Source organism: Dromiciops gliroides, chromosome 3 (assembly GCF_019393635.1).
Source record: "Dromiciops gliroides isolate mDroGli1 chromosome 3, mDroGli1.pri, whole genome shotgun sequence".
Classification (NCBI taxonomy): Eukaryota; Metazoa; Chordata; class Mammalia; order Microbiotheria; family Microbiotheriidae; genus Dromiciops; species Dromiciops gliroides.
The window spans coordinates 406,418,482-406,431,897 of NC_057863.1; positions in this window are offsets into that span (position 1 = coordinate 406,418,482).

Sequence of the window (13,416 nt, forward strand, 5' to 3'; positions counted from 1 at the left end):
AGGCTTATGGATTAAAGGATCTTGGAGGCTATCTAGTCCAAAGCTTCTTAAACCATGGGGCTTAACCCCATATGGAATCAATTAATTGAATGTGGGGGTCATGAAAAATTTGGCAGTAAATGTTTGATTTGAATACCCATTTTATATACCTATATACTTGGGGTTGTATAAAAATTTCTCAGGTGAAAAGGGGTCATAAGTGGAAAAAGTTTAAGAAGCCCCGGTAGGCCAACCCACTCATCTGAAAAATGAGGAAATTAAGACCCAGGTAACATTAAATGACTTACCCTTATCATGCAAGTAGAAAGCATCAGAGGCAGGATTTGAACCCAGGTCCTCTTACTCCAGAGTCAGGGCTCTTTCCGTTAACTGTGAATCACTTTGTCTCTCATTAAAGCAAAAGAAAATAGCCCACATCCTTGATCCATGGTCCAGCAAGTGACCACCAGCTTGCCATAGACTCAGGCACAACTTGATATCTTTGTCCCTTTTGTAATGACCACTCTGATTAATGAAACCACAGAAGACAAATTCAGTCCATTAAAGGTTTTAGCAGGTATAAAAAATGTCCTTATCTGTTTAGAATAAAATACTTTGATTGGATAAGGACAGATGATGTCACACCAGAACTATCCTATGATTAGGTGAAACAATCGTACATACCTCTGGGAGCCCAGAAAACTAGTTCAGAATGGAACATTGTAGTAACAGGCCAGTGGTGAAGAATTCCTGAGAGGGGATTGATTTCCTTTAGGAAGAATGGACTGTTTCTCTCAAGGCCCTTTCCCACCAAATTGACTAGGCAATGACGTTGTATCAGAATGTAAGATCTAGAGTTCCCATTTGAGTGAAGTTACTAACAGTACCCCCCAGGGCTTTAGTCTGATGGCAGAATCTGTATCAGGAGTTGAGAAACACACTGAAGACAAACTAGAAATACCAAGGAAAGACATCTTTAGGCCTCTACAGAGACAATGACCTTTGGCACTCAGCAAAAAACTAAACTTAATGGGAACCTCCTGAGATCCCCACAAAAGGAAAAAAAAAGGACCTCCAATACTTAGGATCAGTGTACATATATTTACCCTTTGGTAAGTTTGAGCTCATTCTTCCCAGGGACTTTGTACAAGGTGGGCCAAAAATCACAAAGGGGTTTCAATATTTAATAACTCCTTTTTTTTGTTTTTAATTTATAATACCATAACATCATATGCAGTGTATATATATATATATATATATATATATATATATATATATGAAATAAAGAAAAATAACTTTCAAAAAGTTATGAAAACATCGGACCCCTTCTTGACTTTTGGCCCACCCTATACAAGAGGAGAGTAAGACTCCATTTTAGGGAGGTGTTTCTCCAACAATTGCCATAGCTTTACTTTATTAGCAAATACCCTTTCTAAAAGATAACTAACACTGACTGATAATTAATGGGGAATATACCAGTAGGAGCTCATGAGCAACAATACTATAACCTTGGGGTTATCCTCAAACCCTGAAGAAAGAAATAGTCTACCTCCTTCTAATGAATCCGCTGGGAGTTGAGGAAGTAGGGAATGCTACATTTTATTTGTCAAGATTTTGACAAAGATCGTTCTAGGCTTTTATTTCATGCAAATAACAACATGCAAGTAAGGAGAAGAATTATGAGCTTATAGTCAGTCACTGAATAGGATACCCAAAATATGCAGTCTAACTTAAATTAACTCTTCATGTAATGTTTTAGGAATAATTTAATTTTTTTCATTCATCTTATGCTTTAGGGTTACAAATTTAATTCAATTCAGTAAGGATTTAGTAAGTGCCTACTGTGTGCTAGGTACTAAGCATATAAAACCAAAAAAAAAATTGTTCCTGCCCTCAGGGAGTTTACAATCCACTGGGGGGAAGCAATGTATACACAAATAAGCAAATACAAAATATTTGGAAAATAGTTTTATATTCATTACCATTTTCATATATATGATTTTCTGATTTTTCACAATAATCCTCCCACTTCATAGGAAGAATATCATACTTGTTTCATTCTCATTAGGAAACTGAGGGGTAGAGAAATTAAATGACTTATCTAAGATTATGCAGCAAACTATTTGAATCAGGACTCAAAGCTAGGTTTTTATAATTCTAATTCTAGTGCTTTCCAGGATTTCCTCTATGGAAGGAGTTCTTGAACTGTGATCCATAATTTGGGTTCTTTAAATATTTTTATAATCATATTTCAATACAGCTAGTTCCCTTTTAATTCCTATTTATTTTATTTTATTTTATGAACTGAAAAAGTTGTTATATAATTTCTGATAAGGGTCCTTAGGCTTCAGTAGACTGAAGAAGGAGGGCCATGTCATAAAAAAGGTTAAGAATCTTGACTCTAAGGTTCCCGTCTATCCATCCACCTCCCCTACTATCTCCACATGGTGATTATGAGGGCTTTAGCCCATCCACAAAGCATTTCAATTTGGAAGCATTATTCGATTGACCCTTTTTCTTTCTAACTTGCTAATACTAAGACATCTTTCCAAACAAGTTGCTTAGCTCTGTGTTGGGTTCCAAAACCACAAAATGGGAATGTTCGTGACAATCATACCTAAAATTTATTCAAAACAACACCAAAGTTTCCAGACTTCATATTTTACCCAGCCATCAATCAACTAGCATATATGAAACATCTCTAATATATAAGGCACTGTGTCATTCAATACCATCTCTTTACTGACTTTGGTTTGCTTTTCACACTTTCGCCCGCTCATTCTGGGTTTCTGTGGCCTGGCCTTGTGTGACTGATGCTAAGCAGTGATTCAAGGAGGCAGGAATGGGAGGAAGAATTAGATGTATTGGGGGGAGGGGTGCTAAATGCAGCCTTGATGTTTTCAGTCTCTATCACCAAAGTGGGCTTGCTTAGAGCACACATGTTTTGAGATGAATAAGAATGTTGCAGGTCCATGTGGATCCAGTAATTACGAATGTGTGGCCAGAACCCAACTGTCAACAAGATTTATACATTCTCTGCATGGGGAAGAAGCTGGAATCAGGGCAGAGGAGTGGGCAAGGGCAAGGATAGCCATGCACTTGCCCTGGCATGCAGCCTACTGAATTTGTCCTCTCTGCTCTTCAAGCTTTAGTGAATAAAAGGGAGGGAACTCAAGGGTTGGCTATCTTGATGAAGGACAGTGCTATTAGGAGTTAGGAATCTTAGATAGACTCCTATGGAACATGGTTAATGGGAAGGATTGTGTCACATCCCACCAAGGGGATTAGGGATGCAAGAAGGAAGAATCAACTAGTGACAGGGTTAAGGACCCTGAATGAGGAGAGTGAAATCCTCTCCTAGGAAAGAGGAGCAGGGGGCTAAATCAAAATTCAGTTAAGCCAAAATCAAAAAGCCAGGCTATGCCAGTCTTAGAATTTCTTCATGGGGCCAAAATCCAAGGAGAGACAAAAGTTGGACATCCGATACAGAAGCAAAACTTTGGGCTGGGAGGCCAGTATCAGATCAGGCAGCAGGACATAGGAATAGGGACAGGGAGCTAGTTGATTGCCTGATTCAATGTTTCAGACCTTAGACATTTTTGGGGGGGGAGGGGGAGCAGGACAATGAGGTAAGTGACTTGCACAGGGTCACACAACTAGTAAGTGTTAAGTGTCTGAAGCCAGATTTAAACTCAGGTTCTCCTGAATCCAGGGCCAGTGTTTTATCCCCTGTGCCACCTAACTGCCCCTAACATTTTTTTAAAGTAGTGGCATGTAGTCTGACCTTTTACTGTGCTTATGTGTCTCCTTCTGATTTAATCATACTAGTAACCAACCCAGTGATCTCTGAAGGAATGCTTAGCCATGAAGGGGTCTGCTCAGCTAGACTAGCCTTGTGTTCCTCTACAAGTTTGTATGAGGAAATGAACTTACAAACTAGGCTCAATCTAACCCCTCTCTCCCCCTGCAATGCTGATGGATGGTTTGAGGTTGTGTCATTTTTAGAACTGCCCTATGATTTCACTGGTCTAAGGAACTGGAATTAGGAACTTGCAGTGAGAAAACCCCCTCTACCAATGAAAACTGATAACTGCTCCACACCTTATAGTCTTAAGATAGTCTCCTGAGGCACAAGGAGGTAAGTGACAGAATCAGTCACACAGCTGATATGTCAAAGGCTGGAATTGAACCTGTCTTGTTTTTTTGTTTGTTTGTTTGTTTTTGTGAGGCAATTGGGGTTAAGTGACTTGCCTGGGGTCACACAGCTAGTAAGTGTTAAATGTCTGAGGCCAGATTTAAACTCATGTCCTCCTGAATCCAGGGCTAGTGCTCTATCCACTGAACCACCTAGCTGCCCCCAAACCTGTCTTCTTAATTTCTGTAGTTGTCTCTCTAGCCACTAGCCATGCTGCCTCCCCAGAGACTGTATCTATACAACATAAACTAAAAGAGATTTAGCCATCATCTAGTTTATCTGTAATTTAGGCCTCAAAGTGGACTTTTAAAGTAACCTTTCAGGGATGATAATTTCATCCCCAAAATCTACCCTGGGACATGAATATCAACTTTGGGTGACAAGACTGATCCCATCTGATTCCATTTCCTGATGGAATTTACTTATTCATTGTCATCTAATTGTCTTTCATTCAACAAACACTTTTAAGGTACTTACTATGGAGAAGGCCAGATATACATAGAGGTCTTAGTGGAAAGAATGTTGGATATAGAGGCAGGGGTATGCTGCTAAATGTTTAACCAATGAAATTTTATATGACCTCGGGTATATAGGTATATAAAATAGGTATACATAGCCTTTTACTATTGCCAAATTTTTCTCACCCCCACCCCCCATTCAGTTATGTGGACCATAGGAGGTCAGGACCCAGAGATTAAGAAGCCAGGGACTAGACAACCAACAAAGAAAGTAAATTAAGCCTGGACTAGTAGCATTTGGTAAATATTCAAACTGATAATGAGTGGGCTCCAGCCCTTCCTTGTCTGTTGGCTGCAATGACCTTGGAGGAGTCATTTCTCTGAAGTTCCAGTTTCTTCATCTGCAAATAGAGGATAATTCTAGTTGCACCACCTATCTTCCTAGGTTTTGGTGAGAAACAAATGAGATCATGGATTCCTATTATTCCTGACACCTTAATAAAAGGCTTTGTACACAACATGTGTGAATTGAATTGAACTGATTAATTCTCTGCCCTCAAGGAGTAGGCTCATAGATTTTCAATAGCTTATTTATTATCTTTGCTTCACTTTGTGCTATTTAAACAGTAGAGCAGATAGGAAACTGTTAAAAACATTAAGTCCTGCAGCGCATTGCTGGCGCTTCAGGGGTGCCTGAAAGACTTCTATGGGATGCAGTTATTGCAATAGAATCTATGGCGGTGAAAGATCTTGCTATCCCTGTCCTGGAAATTTGCAGACATATTGTGTAGGTGACTTCCTGAACACTCAATGACCAAAGTCACCATTTCAAAGCCTCCAAAATGCATTCCTATATTTTTGGGAGAGTGGGGGGAGGTTTGGTCTGTTAATTGTCTTAACATTAATTATCTATGTGAAAAAGAAGAGGCTGTTGGATATTTTAAAAAAATGTGTTATTTCTCTCTACTCATCGCTATAAATAAATTCTATTGAAACCATGTTTAAAATGAGTAACCCTTCCAAAAATCTTCTCTTAGAATGTCTTTTGCTATGGATATTTTAGTTAAAAATATATTATGTCTTAATTCTTTGTTAAGCACTCAGCAGAGCATGTGCAGCAGCGTGTAAGATCTAAGTTGGAAGTTTCTTTGGAAATGAGTGTCTGGAATGGAACTGATGGGTTTAGTAATGTCAATCTAGTTAAGGGGTGGGGGAAGGTAATCCAAAGAATGTCTTATGTTTGCAGAAAAGATTAAATTTACAAGGGCATTTTTTTTCCTACTGAATTCCTAGATGTTGCTATTAAAAGACATAGAATATGTATAATACAAATATTTGTATCCCAGGGGACAATTCAAAAAGATTCTAAACATGGAAAGTTTATGGATGAATCCAAAAAGCAAATTAATATGACAGAGTTTAGATTCTAGCTTGGATTTTGGACCTGCTTTCCCAGATTACAAAGGAATTTTCTTGAGGGCTGGCCTTAGAAAACATACATGATTAGTTTGAATGAGTGGAGTAACATTAACCTCACAGCTGGAAACCCGTAGAGTTGTGTTAGAATTTGAATGCCTGTAAATTTAGGATTAAAATACTGGATGTTCTTTGTCCTCAAACCCTTTTTGTTATCATTACTAGGTAAATTATTATTAAATCTACCCATCCTGCCCTAATATCTCTCCTGAGTTCCAGTCCCTCATGACCAACTGCTGTTCGACAATTCCTTATATAAAACTCAATAGGACCAAAATGGAATTCATTACCTTCCCCCGTAGGGACCAAATTTTAATTGGGGAGTGTTAGGCAGGAGATTAACAACCTCTTTCAAAAACAGAACTGGGTTTATTAACAAGAATGAACTTAAAAACACAAGTAAGATTAGTAGAATTAAAGGAAAGGAAAAAAAAGGAATGGGGGGAGGAAAATAGTACGACCTGAATCACACCACAGCCCGGGGCTCAGCAGAGGATAAAGCTACATCCTGTTTCTTTCCAGCTCAAATGCCAAAATGGCAAATCTCCTCCCTTCTCCTTACCAGCAACCCCCTCTCTTCCAGGAAACAGGGCGGACACACACACACAGCCCAAAGCTAAATTGGCTGGCAGCCCTGATTGACAGAATTAACAGACAATTGTAGAACGGCCAGCCTCCCATCTTCCGCAAGCCAAAGGTCACCTGACTGCCCTCACCCGGTTTCCCATCATTATAATTTGGCCATGCCCATGTCAGCGCAAGGTGGGTGGAGCACTGTGCCTGTGGGGAGGCACTGTGCCTGAGTCCCGGCCAGGCACACATTGGGGCTTCTAAATCCCAATTAATTCTTAAACCTATACTTCTCCTAACCTTCCAATATTGTAATGGAATGCAAGGCAATGTAATTCAACAAATATTTATTGAGTTCCTGCTAAATTGTGGGTACTGTGCTGGACCTGATGATACAAAGGCAAAAAAAAAAATCCCTTCCTTCAAGGTGCTTACCTCACTATATCAGCTTCTTTATTTGTATAATGTGTAAGGCCTTTCTCACTTTAAATCCATGTTGTTTTGTTCTTTTATTTAGTCATCTTCAGTCGTGTCCAATTCCTTATGCAACCCCTGTTTGGGGTTTTCTTGGCAAAGATACTGGAGCGGGTTGTCATTTCCTTCTCCAGCTCATTTTACAGATGAGGAAACTGAGGCAAACAGGGTTAAGTGACTTGCCCAGGGTCACATAGCTAGTAAGTATCTGAGGCTGGGATTTGACCTCAGGTCTTTCTGACTCCAGACATGATACTCTATTCACTTTGCCACCTGGCTGCTTTCTAAATCCATGATCCTCTTGAAAGTTTCCTAGAGCACTTTATGTGGATCTCTCTTTTGACATTAATATTTTCTATTTCATATCACATATACCTACCAGAGTCCTACTGGAATAATCTATAAATGTAGATGGCTTTGTTTTGTACAATGAAAAGAAAATAATGTATATTTTATTTATTTTCTTGTCTGCTTTTTTGAGGAGAAAGCTCAACTATTCTTCAAGTCTCACCTCTCTCGATGAAATCTTTAATGATCGATCCTATCAGAAATGCCTCCTCTTCCTTCACTCAAGCCACATGGCTTGTATCATATTTATGCCTTGAATTGGGAAGTAATTGGTTGTGTACACATCTTATCTCCCCTTCTAGATTGCAAACACTTTGAAGTCAGTGACTATGCATCATGCTTCTTTGTATTCCTTCCAGCTCCTAACATAGACTATTAGTCATCATCAACTGCTGAATTAATTAATGAATTAATGTGAATGGTAAACTTTTGAGGGATTTTAAGTTGACTCTAAACTAGGTTGTTGATATATATATATATATATATATATATATATATATATATATAGTGTGTGTTTGTGTTTTTTGTGTTTTTGTTTTTGTTTCTGATTGACTGGTCTTATCAGTCAAAGAAGGAAGTTTTCTGATAGGATTTGTTCTTTATCAAATCATGTTAATATTTATCTCAGGCTTGGGATCTTCTACAAGGTTGTGGAAAATTGTTCCCTTGAGTTCCCAGGAAATAAAGAGTGTGCACTTAATCAAGAAAATAATTCATGCTGTAAATGATTTCTATTGCTAAAAAATATTAGTACCTCATAAAAGGCATGACTATAAAAGACCTATTCCACAAGCCATTTTCAAAAAATCTTTGTCACATTTTAGTCACAGATCAGAGATACATTTATACATGTGATCTAACAAAACCCCTAAGTAACCCTGAGACAATCCCTGAGCATGTTCCTAAAATACCACATCCATGTTTTCTTTTTTCTGTTCTTTTCCTCATCTCTTAACACTTTGTTATCATTCCCTACTATCTCCACCTTCAATACCATCTTTGATGAAGGGATGGCCTTTTTCTTTGCCATGGCTTCCAAGAATAACAAATTAATATCAGTCACACTCTAGATCACACCTAGACTATTGTACTCAGGGTTTTTTTTTTGGAAGTACTTGGAAAAATTAGTATAGAGTGTGTGTCCAAAGGTGAACCATCTGGATGATAAAGGGTTTAGAGTTCACCCCATCTGAGGATTGATTTCAGGAAGTGAAGATGTTTAGACCATAGAAAAGAAAATTGATGGGGAGGGAGGATGGTTGTCTTCAAGAATCTGAAGAGGGATTAGACTTGTCTCTTTCACATCCCGCCCCTCCCCACTCCAGCCAAAGGTAAAACAATAACTGGAAACTGCAAGAGGCAAATTTAGATTTGATGTCAGGAAAAACCCCTCTAATTGAACTATCCAAAAGCAGAATCAGCTGCTTTGAGCAGTGGCCTTGGGTTCTCTCATACTGGAGATCTTCCAACAAAGACTAGAGGCCCTTTTTTCCTTTTTTTTTTTTTGTTTGTTTGTTTTTGTTTTTGTTTTTTTGCAGGGCAATGGGGGTTGAGTGACTTGCCCAGGGTCACACAGCTAGTTAAGTGTCAAGTGTCTGAGGCCGAATTTGAACTCAGGTACTCCTGAATCCAGGGCTGGTGCTTTATCCACTGTGCCACCTCGCCGCCCCCCAGAGGCCCTTTTTTTCAAGATGGGTTCAACTAAATGACTTCTAAGGCCCTCCCAAATCTGAAATTCTGTGATTCTGTGAAGTCAAGGTAAGGATATAAATGCAAAATGGGTAGGAGGCTTTTTTTAGGTATCTTCATGTGAAAGACATGATGATAATTTAAGGGAATAACAGAAATTTTTTGTGAAGAGTTTTGTTTTGTTTTGCTTTGCTTTTTTTTAAGAGTAAGAAAATCTAGATAGTCTTAAGCAGAAGGGAAGGAGCTTGTAGATCAGCAAAGATTGAAAAGGGGAAGAGAATGAATAATAATAGAAGGGGGAAAGTTGCCTCAAAAGTGAAAGGCATCAAGTCAGTCAGTTAATTGCTATTTTATTAAGTTTCTTCCTATGGCCAGGCATTATACTAAGCTCTAGGGATACAAAGAAAGATAAACTAAAACAAAACCTGCTACCCACTCTCAAGGGGCCCAAGGTCTAATAGACTCAGGCTCACAAGTAAAGGGGTTGGTATTGGTAGGAAAAAGGACCACTTCTTCTTAGAGACCAGAGCAAAGGTAAATAGAATGGGGGATATTTTAGATGGGTTTTAAGTATAGAACAGGGAGAAGAAAGAACTCAGAACAGACAACCTCTCTTTTCTTCATAAAATAGAAGGAACCAAGGTTTTCTGCTTGGGAGGAAGGGAGTGAGGAGGTGGTGCAATGATCTTGAAGGGAGACCAGTTTTGAGACAGCCACTATGAGGACTGTAATAGTTATGGGAGAATAAAATTACTGTGTGCAGCGGTAAAGACACAATTGAGATTAGATAATAAAGTTATAGTGGAAACCCATCAACACAATTGTGTGACTCTCTAGAAGCATTGTGCCTCTGAAAAATAGGAGTCAAAAGGCAAATGAGCACAAAAGCAGCCCTGATGTTTGGCAAGTTATGAGCTTCAATAGGACAAGTCATCAAGAGGTTCAAGGTTAGATGATGGTGAATAGGAGAACTCGCTGAATCAGAACCATAAAGAGAGGAAAGTGGGGCCAGAAACTAGGTGATGTACTGGAGAGACAGGAGAGGTATGTGGGGGGTGGGGGGGTAGGAAGGGAGGAGGCTTGGGCAGCATGAGTCTAAAGAATAGGTAGTCAGAAAGAGTGAGGCTGAGAGAGAGGGGGGGAGGGAGGGAGGTTGGAATTCCATTCATTCATTCATTCATTGAACAAACACATATTAAGCCATTAGTTTGTCCTAAGCACTGTTGTAGACCTAAGGAAAGATATAAAGTTCAGATAAGACAAGGTCTCAGCCACTCCAAGATTTAAAGTGGAGGGCTGGAGGAGGGGAGAATTATATTAGTCCTGTAAAACAAGTATTATATGAAGATAGAAGGGTCTGCTCTCCTCAGAGAAGACAAGGCTTTTGGAGGCAGGATCATCTGATTTGGACTCCAAAAGATAGGTAGGAATTCAAATAGGTAAAAAGGAGGAAGAAATACCATGAACAAAAGACACAAGCAGGAGAGTGCAAGGTGTCTTTAAGAAACAGAAGGTGGGGCCAGCTAGGTGGTGAAGTGGATAGAACACCAGCCCTGGATTCAGGAGGACCTGAGTTCAAATCTGACCTCAGACACTTATTAGCTGTGTGACCCTGGGCAAGTCACTTAACCCCAATTGTCTCACCAAAAAAAAGAAAGAAAGAAAGAGAAGGTGGCCAAACTTGGCTGGAATACAGAGTATATACAGGTTGTCCCAAAAGTCTCAGTGCATTTTAAAGCTATTAAAGCTTACACCCTGTATACAAATATAATATGAAATAAAGTTGGAAAGATAAAGTGGTTTCAGATCATAAAGAACCTTGAATGTCCAATTCAGGAATCTGAATTTCTACATGGTACAAAATAAAGAGCTAATGAAGGAGGAGGATTGATATGACAAGATTATAAGAAATGTCATTCTGGTAGCAGTATGGATTAAAGGAGGGAGAGAGAATGAAGTATGGAAACCTGTTGGAGGACTATTACAATAATCTAGGTGGGTGGTAGAAATGGGAATAGATAAGAAAGGCAGGTGAAAAGGATGCTATGGAGTTGGTACTTATAGGACTTGGAAAGTGATTGGAGCAAAGAGGTGAAAGATAAGGAAAAATTACAAAGAGCCTAAGATTTTTGTGGTAGGTCAAAGTGGAGGTGCCACAGAAATAGAGAATCCAAAAGAACTAGTAGGAAAAATAATAAGCACTCCTAGACATTTGGAGTTTGAGGGCCTGGCAGCAAAGTATCTTGTAGGCAGGCATTTGGAGATTTCAGGTGTGGAAATGGAAATGAAAAGAAGGTTTGGGATTTGTTATCCCAGAGATGTTGATAAAACCATGAGAATAAGTGGAATTGCAAAGTATAAAGAGAGAAGAGAAGGGTTAGGAATAGAATGAGACACCAGTTTTGGAGACAGAAGAGTAGTTAGAAAAGTAGGAGAAGAACCAGGAGAGAATGGAATCTCTGAAACCAAGAGGGAACAGAGTATCCAGTTGGAAGAGTGGGTCAGTATGTCAAAAACTGCAGAGAGATAAAAAAAATATTGAGAACTTGGTGGGGGGGGGAGGTCATTAAATTTGGTAATTAAAAATCACTTGTGACGTTTGAAAGAGTTGTTTCAGTAATGAGGACAAAAGTTCAATTGTAAAGGGTTTGGGAGAAGAATTGGAGCTAGAAGAGACCTTAAAATAATTTAATCTAATACCTCTCATTTTTACATATGAGGAAACTTGATCAGAGATGTTTAGTTACTTCCCAAAGGTTGCATAGCCAGAAAGTGGCAGAGCTGATGTCTAGTAGTTTGAAGGAAGGGAGAGACTGGAAGCAGGGAAACAAGTTAGAAGGCTGTTGCTGTAGTTTAGGCAAGAGGTAATAAGGGTCTGAAATGAATTAAAGGGAGAGGTTCCATCTGCAAATCAATTTTTTATAATGCTACACACATTAGCATTTTTCCAGGAATGGAAGTTAATATGATTAGTCTCTAATTTCTAGGCCCACCCCACTCCATCTCCCTAAAAAAAAAAAAAGATCTTTATTACCACCAACTTTTTTTTTTTCCAGTCGTTGGTGACCGAATTGATGTTCTATAAGTTATCCATAATCATTGCTACTGGGTTTTGCTATTTGCATTCTATTTTTTCTTTTTAAATTCTAGTACGAAAATGATCAGGATCGATAGATTCAATCATATCTAAACTTCAATATCTAATCTTAGAGGCCAAATTTTGAGTTGCTGGGCTATATATATTTTAGGTGCTCTAATGATAATGAAAAGGCATATGATGCCTGACAAAGCAGTTGAGAGGGCCCATGGCAAGCTCAGATTTGGTGTCAAAGGACCTGACTATTAGTTCTGCCACTAATTCCATGTAACCCTGGGCAAATCATTTAATCTTTCTGGGACTTCATTTCCCCATCTGTGAAATGAAGAGTTTGGACTAAGATACCTTGAACATCCCTTCCTGTTTTAAATCTATGACCCTCTGGGAAAGATCCCTATCAGAAAAAAGACTTGACTCTCCCTCCTCCCCTCCTACTCACCTTCCCCACATCCCTTTCTTTCCCAGGGCTGAGCTTCCTTTATTTGAGTCTGAAGAAATATCCTATCAGAAATCACCAACTTTATGTCTTGCTTCAGCTCTTAGTGGCTTCATCCTTGAAGCAAAGACTCAATTGATCACCCAATGAATACTTTTTTATTAAAATGATTTTAAACATACTGTTGATTTGGTTCCCCACACAGCCTTTGTTCCTTCCCCTTCCCGGTTACTTTGGTACAGTTGTCTAATAAGCAGATTGAGTAATAAGCATAATAAAGAGTGTTCCTTAGAGGAGAGAGTCCTTAAGAGAAACAAAAAGAGGACACATGGCTGTCTGTAGTCTCTCGTTTGCGTCCTTGTAATTTTTATAGGTTTGAGGGTGGAGAAAGCCTGTGCTTTATGGAATACAATCAGCTGGGCAAAGTCCATCCTGTATTGGGGCTTCCTTTTGGAAGCTGATCAGAGGTGTGTTTTTCATTATGCCATATTGGATTTTCTCATTCAAGAGTATAATTACCAAGCCCAGCCCTCAAACCACTGCACAAACATCACATGCTTCTCACACGCATTTTTTCCTTTTAAACTGGCACTCACAAGCCCACCAGGGCCCTGCCCACAGTAGGGTTAGTTTAAAATTCTTTTCAAATTCAGTTGTAACATGGCATAAATCCACAATCCAAGTATTATCAGCT